At 40.9% G+C, this 13,596-nt stretch overlaps 1 protein-coding gene and 1 pseudogene across 12 annotated transcripts in view; one reads left to right on the top strand and one right to left on the bottom strand.

The window, feature by feature from the left end:
- Positions 1-2,471, bottom strand: part of ZNF644 (zinc finger protein 644) — a 106,683-nt gene extending 104,212 nt beyond the window's left edge. For 2 of the 12 annotated variants that reach the window (XM_031014175.3, XM_055352022.2), the window contains exons 1-2: positions 2,005-2,471; positions 649-1,217 (exon numbers count right to left, since the gene is read on the bottom strand). The gene's annotated coding sequence lies outside the window, so the exon portion shown is untranslated. Of the gene's footprint in view, positions 1-648; positions 1,218-1,288; positions 1,668-1,703 lie in introns of those variants that run through there. The other 10 variants (XM_031014173.3, XM_031014176.3, XM_055352037.2 and 7 more) reach the window with 9 other exon arrangements.
- Positions 2,472-3,919: 1,448 nt separating this feature from the next.
- Positions 3,920-4,831, top strand: LOC101140193 (large ribosomal subunit protein uL18-like; annotated as a pseudogene).
- The last annotated feature ends 8,765 nt before the right edge of the window (positions 4,832-13,596 follow it).

Here is a 13,596-nt window from a genome sequence, read left to right as displayed (position 1 = left end):
CAACATCACAAATACAAAACAGCAATGGGTAGAGGCTGAAAGGCAATTTTCCATTATGCCACTAACTTAATCATCTCTGGTCCTCAATATATTGTAAAAGAGGAGGGTAAGAGCAGTTGTTCTTTGATATTCCTTCCACTGTAAAACTTTATGATCCAGGAATACGTTTGCTAATGTTAATGCATCTCCTATTCATTAATACAAGACTGTTCTGTATTAGAAGAAAAGCTAAAAAAAAGAGAAAATATATATCTGAAAAGAACAAGGAAATGAAAGTTAACTAATGTTGAAAAATTCAAATTTCAGTTTGAACACAGAGATCTACACAGTGATCTAATGTGTTTAAATATCCCTCCAACCAAGGAATTCTGTTAATTGCCAACACAAAACATTAGGTGTTTCAAAATTTTGTACTTCATGAGTTAATACCAACACAAAGTATGATATAATTGCAGTATAACTTTAATTTGTTAGAAATTGTAAGACTTTTAAAAGCAATACATACCACTGCATTAATACTAATCAAGCTTTATGTTTCACCAATTAAAATGTCTAAGCTAGATTACAGCCTTATTATAAAAACGAGGTTTTTCTTAGCAAGCCTACCAAAATGCAATATTACTGCCATCAAGTTCCCTAGATACTTACACATGCCACTGAAGGCAAACAGCCAGGTTTCCTTTCTTTGAGAAACTTTAGTTGTCTATTTTTTGAAATGTTTTCCTTCTCATGGGACCAAAAAATGTTTACAACTAAAGCAAACTACTGCAGGGAGGGAATACACAATTAAAACAAATCTACCATCCAGATGCAACAAGCGTGGAATTAGTCAGGACTGGACAGGATAGTCGGCGGTGATGTGATACTTCTGTTGAAATTATTAACAAGACAAGACCATCATTCGCCCCCAATTATGTTTATCCCCTCGTTGAGTTTGATGATCACACAAAATCTGAAGTCTAAATATAAACGTTTTTATATTCAAAGTCAATATTCAAGAAAACTTTTCCACTAATGTTGCTAAACCATAGATGGATCCCAACAAGAGTTGTCTGTAGAAGTCTCGTAACAAGTAACCTTTAGCTCCACCACCTAAGTTTCCAATCACTGAGAAGAGTCTGGGACAACTCATCTTCAGGTTCACGGGAGAAGTGGAGCACACCTGCTTTCCTCTGGCAGAGTAACTTCCCAGGGACACAAAGGCCAGAGAATCAGACCTGGAGAGGCAAAAAGCTTTAGCTGGACACCCACCAAGCCCCTGGCAACCCAAACACTTCGAGCGATTTACCTCTTGCTGTTACTTCCCAGGCACCTAGCCGCATAAGATCTTGCAGGACGGGGGGAGGGGAGGGCTATGCGGTCCTGTCCCAAGTAAGGGGTGGGGTGTATACAGTTAATGCCAGAGCCAGCGTTTCTGGCCACAACCAAGCAGCCTCAACGAGAGGGGTTGGTGACTGCTCTCGGCCCGCCCCGTTACTCAGTGCATTGCAATGGCGACCGCCAGGCTCCCCAAGCCGCCTGATCTCGGCCCCTTCCCCCTACTGCTCACTGGCTGCTCGGCTTCATGTGACTAAACAAAACCCCCAAGTCTAGTGCCCAGCTCAGCCCCTTTGTGTCCGCTACCGGATCCTCCGACGCCGCAGCGGAAAGCCCCCCCCCATCCCCCCGCCGAGTCCCGCCCCGCGGCGGCGGCCGCCGCTCACCTCAGGCTCCGTGGCCCCCAGCGACCGCCGCGGCCGCCGCCTCCCCGAACCCGGGGCCCGGGCTCCTTGTGTAGCACCAACTCCGCCTCCTCGGCCGCCGCCGCCATCTTAGCCTGTGCGGCAAAATGCGTCCTTTTGGATGGCTGGGAGCCAGCCTAGGGCGTAGCTCCCCGGGCCCGAGAGCCGGAGGCCGAGTCCCCCAAGTTCTTCCGCCACCCTCAGTCCCGCCGCTGCCACAGCCCAGAGGCCCGAAACCCACTCGGGTCCCAGCGAATCTGACCAAATAACCCCTGAAACTCACAGTTTGGTGCCGTGTGCGTCAAACCGGGGCGACGTTGGGAGCGCGCGGCGTCCCCGCGTCACACGCCGCTCTGTACGCTACTCGGCTCCAGCGGCCCCCCTCCGCTCCCCGCTTTTCGCCTCCAGCCCCGGTTCCCACGGCGCAGGCGCGCTGCTTTCCCGCCTCTGCCGGGCTGCGGGCCGCGGGGGTGGCCAGCGAGGAGCTCCCGGGAAGCTTCGCGCTGGTGGAGCGTCTGGGCCAATTAGACAAACGGGGGCAGCGGAAACAGTGCACCACTGTTCTCGGGTGCCAGAAACCAAACAAGGTCACCTCCCCCAGCGCTGACCTAATCACTCCCAAGGAGGTTCCCGCCCCAAAGTAGGCACGCTCCAAATATGGTGGTGCCCAAACTCTGCAAGACCCAAGCACTAGGCATGCCTAGGCCCTTTAAGGTGGAACAGGCCCAGGTTTGAGTTCCACGATCACGAGCGTGCAAAAATCTCTGTTATTTTCCTCTTGTTGAGGAAAACAGCAATATTTGCCAATCACAACTGTGGAGTAATGGCAGAGGGAAGGTTTTAGGATCTTAAGGGGGCAGATTGTTGGGAGTTGCTTGATGGCCAGGCAAAGCATCAAGTGTGACATCTCAGTTACCCGGACAGCCTACCCTGAAAGGTGGCCGAGGTTTGCTCCAGTTTGACTCTCTGAGGATACTCTCTCCCTGCATTACTGAAAGTGTCATGGTTCTACGAATTAAAGTTATATAAGAAGCATGTGAGATGCTGGTTAACCCTTCAGAGAATCAGTCCCGAGAGGGTTCTGGAAATTCTCATTTTTAGACTTCACCACAGGATCCTGGGGGCAGAGAAACAATGAATGGGCTATTCTTTTGGTTTTCGACTGAGCCAACGAGAAACTGCTAACATGTTTAAGATTAACCAAGAGTTCTTGAGAAATCTACTGGTCCCGCCTTAATTATTGGGCTTCTCTGAACCTCTGTTTACTCATTTAAAAATTTAAAAATAAAAAAGTTTTCCTTAGTTGTACAGCTGTCATTACTGTGGCCCTCCAAACCCTCAAGATGTTATTGACATTCAGAAGAATATACCATAACTGCATTTATTTGACAAGAATGAGAAACATTCTCTTTCCTATGGAATGATGCCTTCAGCAACAGCAAACGTAGATTCCAAACAATAAATATTTGACTAAACACATTAATTGCTTCATTACTTAATAGCTAACACTTTTGAGTGCTTACTGTGTACCAGGCATTGTTCTAACTTGCTCGATTTCATTGTAACCCAACGAGACAAAGAGAAGTAAGGTGATTTTCTCGAAGTCATACAGTTCTTTGGGCTCTTTAAAATGCAAATCTCCCATCTTCATTTACACAAATGTGTAAACAATAAAATATAAATACGTATATATTTGCAGTCAATGGGGGAGGGGTGCCCTTTGGATCATTTCATTTGCAGAATCCATTAAAATTGGACATTCTCAGTTTACTATTGGACTTACTACAAAATATTATGCACTATGGAAATTCTTACATTATATCACTGTAAAAGCAGTTACTAAGAAAATAACTGTCATTAATGTATACCACTGACTAATGTGCAGACAAATCACACAAGCAAGTAGAATCATTCAGAACTCAGCCATGATCAGGAACTTGTCTCACTAATGAAGCTGTTTTTTACACTAGAACTCAGCAACTGAAGTGTAATACTGTGGAAGTCATAATAGCAGTAAAAGTAATCATAGTAATTATAATAGTAGAAGTAGTAATAGTTGATGAAATGCTGTACAAAATGGATCTCAAAAGCTTCTATGAATGGCAGAAAATATAATGACAGAAAGCTTGAATAAAGTAATGCAAAAAGAAAAAAAAATACACGTGAGGTCTCTGTCTAGCCGCAGACATGGGTCTCTGTTCTGCAGGATGGGGTTTGTAAAAGTTATTAAGAATAAGGCCTACTTTAAGAGATATCAAGTGAAATTTAGAAGATGATGAGAGGGTAAAACTGATTACTATGCTCAGAAACAGTTGGTGATACAGGATAAAAATGAATACAACACACCCAAATACAGGATGATAGTTCGTGGAGCAAACAGATATCATTTGTCAGATTGCTTATGCCTGTATAGAGGGGGATATGATAGTCTGCACAGCATATGTACACGAACTGCCAAAATATGGTGTGAAGGTTGACCTGACAAATTATGCTGCAGCATATTGTACTGGCCTGCTGCTGGACCGCAGGCTTCTCAATAGGTTTGGCATGGACAAGATCTATGAAGGCCAAGTGGAGGCAACTGGCGATGACTACAATGTGGTAAGCATTGATGGTCAGCCAGGTGCCTTTACCTGCAATTAGGATGCAGGCCTTGCCAGAAGTACTACTGGCAGTAAAGTTTTTGGCACTCTGAAGGGAGCTGTGCATGGAGGCTTGTCTGTCCCTCACAGTACTAAATGATTCCCTGGTTATGATTCTGAAAGCAAGAAATTTAATGCACAAGTACACAGGAAGCACATCATGGGCCACAATGTTGCAGATTACATGTGCTACTTAATGGAAGAAGATGAAGATGATTACAAGAAACAGTTCTCTCAATACATGAAGAACAGTAACTCCAGACATGATGGAGGAGATGTGTAAGAAAGCTCATGCTGCTATACGAGAGAGTCCAGTCTGTGAAAAGAAGCCCAAGAAAGAAGTTAAAAAGAAGAGGTGGAACCGACCCAAAATGTCCCTTGCTCAGAAGAAAGATTGGGTAGCTCAAAAGAAGGCAAGCTTCCTCAGAGCTCAGGAGCGGGCTGCTGAGAGCTAAACCAAACAATTTTCTATGAGGATTTTTCAGATAAAGACAATAAACTTATGGACAGAAAAAAACATACAGGCAACTGAAAAAATCCAAAGACAAGTTATGTGGCTCAGTGCCAAAATATTTAAGGAAATCACAGTTGAGAATGAAAGTCAAGATGTGGAAAACAGTTTGGGAGAAAATTCATAACACATTGTGAATAAAATGATGCTCCAATGAATACACCTGGTAAATGTTTTAAAGAAATAAAAAGCAAGATGCTGCTACTGGTTTTTGTTGCTGTTGTTGTTTTTAAACTTTTATTTTAGGTTCAGGAGTACATATGCAGGTTTGTTATATAGGTAAACTCATGTCACTGGGGTTTTGTACAGATTATCTCATGACTCAGGTACTTAGCCTAGTACCCAGTAGTTATTTTTTTCTGATCCTCTCCCTCCTCCCACCATCCACCCTCAGGTGGGCCCTAGTGTGTGTTGTTCCCTCCCTTGTGTCCCTGTGTTCTCATCATTTTGCTCCCACATATAAGTGAGAACATGCAGCGTTTGGTTTTCTATTCCTGAATTAGTTTGCTAAGAATAATGGCCTCCAGCTCCATCCAAGCTCCTGCAAAGGACATGATCTCATTCTTTTTATGGCTGCATAGTATTCCATGGTATATATATACCACATTTTCTTTATCCAGTCTACCACTAATGGGCATTTAGGTTAATTCCAAGTCTTGGCTATTGTGAGGGATACTTCAGTGAGCATACACATGCATGTGTCTTTATGGTAGAATGATTTATATTCCTTCGGGTATATACCTAGTAATAGGATTGCTGGGTTGAATGTTAGTTCTGTTTTCAACTCTTTGAGAAATTGCCACACTGCTTTTCACAACAGTTGAACCAATTTACACTCCCACCAACAGCATATTAGTGTTCTCTTTTCTCTGCAAACTCACCAGCATGTTATTTTTTGACTTTTTAATAATGTGGCTACTGTTAATATGTTAAAATCTGACCATATCAACACAGTGTATGAATCCATTAGTTATTACCAGATTATCAGTGAATGGAATTACCTGATAAAAAACATAAAGTGGCCGGGCACGGTGGCTCATGCCTGTAATCCCAGTGCTTTGGGAGGCCGAGGCGGGCAGATCACGAGGTCAGGAGATCGAGACCACCCTGGCTAACACGGTGAAACCCCGTCTCTACTAAAAATACAAGAAATTAGCCGGGCGTGGTGGCGGACGCCTGTAGTCCCAGCTACTCGGGAGGCTGAGGCAGGAGAATGGCGTGAACCCGGGAGGCGGAGCTTGCAGTGAGCCGAGATCATGCCACTGCACTCCAGCCTGGGTGACAGAGCAAGACTGCGTCTCAAAAATAAATAAATAAATAAAGTAAGTTGTGGTCTCAAATGACTTGCTCAAAAAGAAAATGCAGTTCAGTGTTGGATAAAAACAAATAATTCTCCTCATTCCAATGCTTCATAATTCCAAGCAAAAAGAAAGAAATGAAACATTAATCTACTAGTAATAAAGTCAAATCAAGTTTGGATTTTGCTCAGTATCCCACTAGTTCTGGATCAACCTCTTAATACCAAAACTGTAAAGCAAGTCACTCTTGTGGAACTGCAAATAGTTCAGTATGTTTGTTCATTGGAGTGGGGGTAGGGAGGATGTGTGGAGTAGAAAGAGAGATGATGTAAACAGAAACCAAGTTTTGTATTTATTTTTGTTCCACACTGACCTGAGCACAGAGCTTTACACATAGCAGGTATGCGATAAATAATTCCGTTCAGTTCAACCAACATTCATTGATTGTTTACTCTATGCAAGGTACTGTACTAGGCACTGTCAGAAAAAAATGAATAAGACAGTTCCTTGAAGCTATTCAATAAATACTGTTGAATGAATGCAGTGCTTTTATACTTCAAAGAAAGAGCTAGACAAAAAGGTACAATCAACTCTCAATTTACCAGGGAATGGAGGACATAAGGAATAGATAATAAAGTTTTCCAAATCTCAGTTAAAAACAAAGGCTCATAAAACATAGTACAAAATAGATTTAGTATACACATATTTAATGAAAATTATATCTAATATTCAGAAACACATTTGCTATTCTACTCAGCATATCATTATGCATGCCCCCTGGAGGATGTGAAGGTAAATAGAACACACTCAGCTCTCAAATATTTTGTGGTGGAATGGATCAAAAGTTGCATGTTCACGTGCATGTGCAACTTGCATGTTAAAGTTGACAAAGAAAGAGATCAGCTCATTGTTCAATTGGTGCTTCACCTAGTGATGATAATGCTGCGGTATCATTTTCCTCTGGAGTTTGGCTCTTAGCTTTGCAGGTTGAGAATCAGTTGAACCAGAGTTGATCAAGCGCAGATAGATGAAATGCATAAGAGATTAATAAGTAAATCAAATGCTGATATATTAATTTACAGTAAAATTTTTGACTGTCAATCATAATGGAATACCTAAGCAGACTGGTCAGCATATTCCCTCTCTGTAGAGAAGGATGCTAGGAACACCAATTTACTTGCTTGATGAGCATAGAATTAGATGAATATGATCTCAGCAGATGGTATCATGAAACTTTGATAGCAAATTGCACTCTGCCATGATGATGTACCTGTCAAGGGAACTTGGACGGTTTAGTCTGCTTTCACCAGGACAATAACTCTTTTAAGAGCTAAAATCTTTCTTTGAAGATATATAACATACAAACCACAAGAAGATGAAGTATTTATAATCCATATTTCATCAATTCTATGACATTTTTTAAAAAATGTTGTAACATTTCAAAATGTGTCTTACAATCATAATTTGTAATTACCAGTTTTTTCTTTCATAGGGGTTCATAAAATAAGGGCACACCTTTCAGTGGTATCTTAGAATCTAATGGAATATGATAATTGCATGACTTTTTTTAAACTCCCTTACTTCTGTTTTGGTAAATTGACTTTCATCAACTTAGTAGTTGCCCCACTACATCATTACTTACACAGCCTAAGTTCAAAAACTATGTCAAGCTTTATTTTTCTCAATTCATATTCTGATCAGGCTGTCGTAATTGAGCTAAGTTCCCAAGGGATACAGGACACTGGAGGATAGTTCATCCACAGATGTATTCTTAGCTTCTAAAGTAACCCAGACTTGGCTGTGTGCAGTGGCTCACGCCTGTAATCCCAGCACTATGGGAGGCCGAGGCGGGCAGATCACCTGAGGTCAGGAGTTCGAGACCAGCCTGGACAACATGGTGAAACCCTTTCTCTACTAAAATACAAAAATTAGCCAGGTGTGGTAGCGGGTGCCTGTAATCCCAGCTACTCAGGAGGCTGAGGCAGGAGACTCACCTGAACCCGGAAGGTGGAGGTTGCGATGAGCTGAGATTGCACCACTGTACTCCAGCCTGGGCAACAAAGTGAGACTCCATCTCAAAAAATAAAAAATAAAGTAACCCAGATTTCACTGGGTTTTGTCATCCCTTTTTACTGCAGGACCCTTAAAATGCCTGCAAAGTCTCTTAAGGGGCCATTTGTACTTAGGAACAGGTCCTATTAGCTACCTCATTCCCTCTCTGATTTGGCAAGCCATCTGCTGTGGCTACTGATGAGCCTTCTGCTGGAAACAACTGCATTCCACATGGCAGCACCATTTTATTGCCAGGCACCAATACGGCCATAGCTAACAATCTAGAATACACATGGTGCTAAGTAAGCCATTATTGGAGTCTCTAGTCTAAGCTTTTACTTTTATGGACTGTTTTCTAAATATTTACTTAATATGTGTTGGGCTTTATAATAGTCACTGTAGAGACTACAGAGAAAAATCTACAGGGTCACCATGTACAGTTGTGGAGTTTGTACACAGTACAAAGTTGCCAAGTAGGTGAATGGAGGCTGAAACTCAACCTGTTCCTTACTCACCAGCTCATGCCCCCTAGTGCAGGGCTGAATCCATCTGCAAGAAAGAGTGCCATTTTCTTCTGGCAAGGATACTTCTTATGAAGCAATCCTTGACCCCATGAGTCTGTAACAGCCTGTTTCTAATTCTTCTGCATAGAGAGTTACCTTCCCAATCCCTCTGCCCAGAGAGAGTCTTTCTCTAATCCCTCTTCCCTACTTCACACAGAGGGAATTGATATGCTACTGGGCCCTAATTACTCAGTCTCTACCTTCAAGGAGCTTACAGTCTAATGGGGGAAGGTAAAGAAAAAGCCATTGTGACACATGTGATAAGGGTGGTCTAGAAATAGGCATCCAGTAGGACCTTGGGAACACCAAGAGGGAGTCCTAACCCAGTCTAGTGGACCAGGGAAGGCTTCTGGAGGATGCCTTCTCTGCCTAGAATCATCTTCCCACTCCTTCACCTGGGCTAATTCTTACTCATTCTTCAAGCTTCAGTTAAATATCCCTTTGATTAAGTTCCTTAGTTTTGGATAGCTAATATCAACAATCCTTTGACCAATTTTATAGGTTACCCAAATGTAGGCCAATTTGTGATTATCTATTTATATATACATATATGTAGATTATATATGTATATATAATTTATATTTAAATGCATATATTTGTATATACATATATATAATCTACATGTATGCATATATAGATAATCACAATATATGCATATATAAATGCAAATATATATACATATAAGACCTGTGTGTATATAATATACATATAAATTATGTATATACAAATATTTATGTATGTATATTTATATATAAATATAATATACATAAGTATGTGTAAATATATTTACATATATACTTTCCATCTTGGCATATGCCTGCCTGTACATTCTTTTTTTTATTTTTTATTTTTTTGAGAAGGAGTCTCACTCTGTAGCCCAGGCTGGAGTACAATGGTGCGATCTCGGCTCACTGCAACCTCCACCTCTTGGGTTCAAGCAATTCTCCTGCTTCAGCCTCGTGAGTAGCTGAGATTACGGGTGCACACCACCATGCCCGGCTAATTTTTGTATTTTTAGTAGAGACGGGGTTTCACCATGTTGGCCAGGCTGGTCTCAAACTCCTGACCTCAAGTGATCCACCTGCCTCGGCCTCCCAAAGTGCTGGGATTACAGGCGTGAGCCACCACACCCAGCCCCACCTGCATTTTAAGTTAACCATAGTGGGCCTGCCTTGATCCTTCAGCAGTCCCAATTAATGTAATTGGCTGATTGGATTCACCTGGGCTTCTGTCAGAGCCACTTTCCGTCACCCTCTTACCTCATACTCAAAAACCACTCAGTGCTTCTTTTGTTATACTTATCTCATGTGTACATAAACCCCACTATAACTGAACAAATGGAATCTAAAAATTCAGTTTCACAAATTACAAGGTCATATTATTATGAGATTAATGAAATGATTGGAGTGATCCCACATAGTTTGCTGGAGAGCACCAAGTGTCTGGCTGTGTGACCAAAATCCATCCTGGTCTCAGCTAGAGTTCAGAGCCATCTGCTGGTACTTGACTTCTCCAGCTTAAATAAATATACAGGGGATAACTCTAGGCTCTATGACTAGCTGGGAATTACAGAATCGTAGCACTGATTCCAGGAATCTCTGGGCTTATTGACAGCCATTTGATCTGTCTAATACAGGCAGATTGGGCTGGGAGAATACTGGGAATGCAGAGTCCCACTTCATGGGTGTGCAGAGGTCCACTTCACCTTGTCTTCCCCTCCAAGATAGGAGCTTTAACCCACCACATTGAAAACGGGAACTGGGGAGAGGGCAGGATTAATAGCCAGATGTATTAAAATTTGTTTTGCATTGTCAGGGAACATAATTTCACCATGTTATTTCTACATTATTGTACATGTGGATTTTACTGTAATTACTTGTTTAATGACTACCTCCTCCTCTAGACTCTATGCTACGTGAAGATAAGGGCCCTATTAATCTTGTTTCTTACAGTGCGGGGCATTTCTTAGCTCACATTAGTTGTTTAATAAAAATTTGTTAAATTAAATCGATGTCATATCTAAGAGAAGACATAAAATACTTCTTTTTTCCTTTTTTTTTTTTAAAGATAGCATCTCTCTCTGTTACCCAGGCTGGAGTGCAGTGGCATGATTATGGCTCACTGCAGCTTCGACCTCCCAGGTTCAATCAATCCTCATGACAGCCTCCTGAGTCGCTGGGACTATAGGCACACGCCACCACGCCCAGCTAACTTTTAAATTTTTCTGTAGAGTTGGGTTTTGCCATGTTGCCCAGGCTGGTCTTGAACTCCTGGGCTACCCACCTAGACCTCCCAAAGTGCTGGGATTACAGGCATGAGCCACTGAGACTAGTGAAGACCTAAAAGACTTTTAAAAGCTAGTTGGGGGGAAAGAGTAGGGGTAAAGATATTCTTTGCAGAGGGAAACATGAAAAAAGTATAAGAAGTACAAGAGAGTATGCCGTGTTTAGGGAATGGTAAGTAATTCACAAAACCAGAGTATACATGCAAGAAGTGGCAAAAGTAAGCGTGGTAAGAAATGAAACTGGAAAGAGAAGCAGAAGTTGGATTGCTAAGGACAAGGAACTTGGACTTGATCCTAAGGGCAATGGGAAACCATTGAGGAATCTTAAAAGGAAATTAAATGATAAAATTTGCACTTTAGAAATATATACAATTTATTGAAGAGGTAAAACTGGATGCAGAGAGAAGAGTAGGTTATTTATGCAGCTTGTGCCTGCATAATCATAGCACATGTTACAAGAAGCTGCCCTGCCCTCAGCTTGCATGGAGAGGTAGTGCTCAGCAGCCCTGCTTTGCACTCTGCAAAACTGCTCTCCCCAACACTTAGCTACATCTGACTGGACACGGGATGGGCACCTGATCCAAAGGAAACTAATCCATAGGCTGGCAAGTGGTCTATGACATGGCCAGCATGGAAAATAGTAATCAAGATAGTGTGGTATTGACATTAAGATAGGCAAATAGATCAATAAAAGAAAATAGAGGGTCCAGAAATAGACCCACAATTACATGGTCAATTAAATTTCAGCAAAGGTGCAAAGGCAATTCAATAGAGAAAGGATAGTCTTTTCAAAAAATGATACTGGAAAAATTAAATATCCATATGTAAGAAATTGAAATTTGATTCATATACTAAAATTAACTCAAAACGAATTATAGACCTAATCTAAAACCTAGACCAAAAAAAATTTAGGAGAAAATCTTTGTGGGCTAGGCAAAAATTTTTGAGAAATGACACCAAAAGCACAGTTCATGAAAGAAAAAGTTGTTAAAATCAACTTCATTGAAATTTAGAATTTTTGCTCCTTAAAAGACTTAGAGAATGAAAGGACAACCCCAGACTAGGAAAAAATATTTGCAAATTACACAACTGATAAGGGACTTGTATCCATAATATATAAAGAATTCTCAAAACACAATAAGTAAATACATAACCTAATAAAAAATGGACAAACGAGTGAACAGGCACTTCACCAAAAAAGATATAATGGTGTGAAAAAAAAAAGCACATGAAAAATACTCATTAGTCATTAGAGAAATGTAAATTAAAACTCCAAATGAGATATCATTACACATCTGAATGAGAATGGCTAAAAATAACAAGACCAACAATACCAAGTGTTGACAAGGATGTATAACAACTAGAACTCTATCACACTGCTTATGGGAATGTAAAATGGTACAACCACTTTAGGAAAAAGCTTGGCAGTTTCTTTAAAAGTTAAAAATACACACCCTATAATGAACATGATTCATCCCTTTTACTACTAAGTAATTACTCAAGATAAAAGAAATACACATGCACACAAAGACTTGTACAAGAATTTTTATAGCAGCTTTATTGGTAACAGCCAAAAACTGGAAACAACATGAATGCCCATCAGTTGATTAATGTATAAAGCCAGCCTACCTAACAGAATACTTGCTGTGTGATTATCTTTATATAAAACCCTAGAAAATGCAACTAATCTGCAGTGACAGACAACAAATCAGTGGTTGCCTGTTGTGGAGGAAGAAGAGGCAGGTGTGAGGGTAAGGGTTTTATATTAGGAAATGAGGAAATGTTTGGGGGTGGTATGTTTATTTTCTTGAATGTGGTGATGGATTCACTGGTGTAGATATATGTCAAAACTTATGAAATTGTACACTTTAAATATGTACTGTTTATTGTTACAATATACAATAGTTTGAATAAAATTCTTCAAAGTGTTTTTAAAGAGAGAGCATGGAAGGAGAGAGTTTCTTGTAGTGGTTGAATATGAAGGGTATTCAGAGTACACTTGGACAGAGACAGATAAAACTCCTATTTGACATATTTCAACATGGGGTATCAGGCAGATGAAAGATTTCTTTGCTCAAATGCTGTCTATTTTGTTGGTAAGATTGGCAGCAAAGCTTTCTGCACAAATGACCTAAAATAGGTTGGCAGAAGGCTTGAAGAAGGTGGAGTAGGTTTGAAACAGCTGCTGGAGAACCCAGACCCAGAACTCTTGGCATTTGAACAGAGCTGGAGGTTCTGTTGATATTGGGGACCAAGAATCTATGGTAACACTACTTCCATATCATTATGTAATTTTCTATAGCACATGTCAATAGTACAGGCAAAGAGACACAGTCCTGTTTTTTCTCTGAACATATCTCATCTCCCAGAAGTTTCTTTAATCTCTTGAGCACTCAGATTTCTATGGCATCTGCTCCACCACTTTGTCAGACATGTCGAGATATTTTTCATCCATTCATTCAACAGCTATCTATTGAGGCCCTTTAACTCAGCTGTGAGGTGTCAGGTGATACTGAATATACAAT

Source organism: Gorilla gorilla, chromosome 1 (assembly GCF_029281585.2).
Source record: "Gorilla gorilla gorilla isolate KB3781 chromosome 1, NHGRI_mGorGor1-v2.1_pri, whole genome shotgun sequence".
In the NCBI taxonomy this organism is placed as follows: Eukaryota; Metazoa; Chordata; class Mammalia; order Primates; family Hominidae; genus Gorilla; species Gorilla gorilla.
This window is presented reverse-complemented; position numbering and strand designations above follow the sequence as displayed.